A 1575-nucleotide genomic window follows, 5' to 3' on the forward strand; every position below is an offset into this window, starting at 1 on the left:
TATATATATATATATATATTCTCCCAGATACAACTGTAACTATGTAAAATTAAACTCAGCTCTCTTTATTGTTAAAAAAAAATGAAAGCTTTTCTTAGAAGTTAAATTTTTTTGCATGCCGATATCAGTAATATTGGATTTTTTTCCTCACACATTGATGGATGCAACATTATGCGGTTGCATCTTCAGTTGCAATCCTATGCTATTCACCATCATGTTTGTCACCCATGATTATAATTATCATGTAATACACAACACTATTTATACATTTATTTATTTAACATACCATATTTCTTTTATTTACATTTCCTTGCATTTGTACATAACAACCAGCTATTTTGTATTTTTCTTCAATTTTTTTTAATATTGCTATTTACGATTAATTATTCTGTTTGTATTATCTGTGTCTTGTCACTGTCATTCTGTCTGTGCTGTGGAAGCTTCTGTTACCATAATGAATTCCTTGTATGTGTAAACATACCTGGCAATAAAGCTCTTTCTGATTTCCGCAAGGCAAACACGACCACAGATTTGCAAGCAGTCCAATAGCCACTTGCTCAGGTCCCCGAGGTGTTGCATTTTTTACCCCCAAAATCAAAATAAATAAAATTAGGAAATCAGAAGAAAATGAATACCGTTCATTATGAAGTTTTGTTATTGTTTTAAAATCTACATTTCCTCCACAATTTACTCCAGATCATCCCATTTACTAATTTTATCAAGTTTTCTAATTTTTCATGTTAAATAATTGTAAAGTTCAAAACTCTAATGCAAATATATATATATATATATATATATATATATATATTTAGATACAGTTTTATCATTTTAGTGTTAGTTACTTGGATTTTCAGTTATGCTAATTTAATTTTTTTTTTTTAATGAAACCAAAAAATCTGTGCCAAATAGGATTATTTTAATTATTATGGGCTATTTAATGAGTCTAAGCATTACATTCTGTCTGTGCTGTGGAAGCTTCTGTCACCATAATGAATTCCTTGTATGTGTAAACATACCTGGCAATAAAGCTCTTTCTGATTCTGATTCTGATGATTAATTTATTTCACAATCAAAAGTGCTCAATAATTGATGAGGTAAAGTAGTACTATAAGCACCCTTTAAAAGGGTACTAGTGTGCTTTAAAAAGCACTAATATGTATCTTTTTAGGTACTACTGTGTTCCATTTAGAGGTAAATACGGTACAAAGCTTTTTGTGAGAGTGCAAGAGTCATATAGTCATATTTGTTACTACAATAACAACTGCAGTTTATTTATGTGCAAAACTTTTGTAAAAAAAAAAATGCTTGCTGCACCTTTAAAATGTTCTCTTAACTAGCATTTTCTAATGCACGCATGCAATGCAGAGCAACTATTACAGCTCGTGCCGTCATTCCCTGCTGTTACAGCACAATAGTTAATTCCTGTTTTCGTCCTGCCTTGTTTTCTGTGAAGGTGTGGGCCCCTTTGTGCCCGGGGTCACACCCTGCAGAAGAGACGTTTATTTCCACTGGGCTCTGCTTTATTCACCGCAGGAGGTGTTGCTTTTGCTGACATAGGGATCTGGCACGCAGCGC

This window comes from Sinocyclocheilus rhinocerous, unplaced genomic scaffold (assembly GCF_001515625.1).
Source record: "Sinocyclocheilus rhinocerous isolate Xijiao unplaced genomic scaffold, SAMN03320098_v1.1 scaffold758, whole genome shotgun sequence".
NCBI lineage: Eukaryota > Metazoa > Chordata > Actinopteri > Cypriniformes > Cyprinidae > Sinocyclocheilus > Sinocyclocheilus rhinocerous.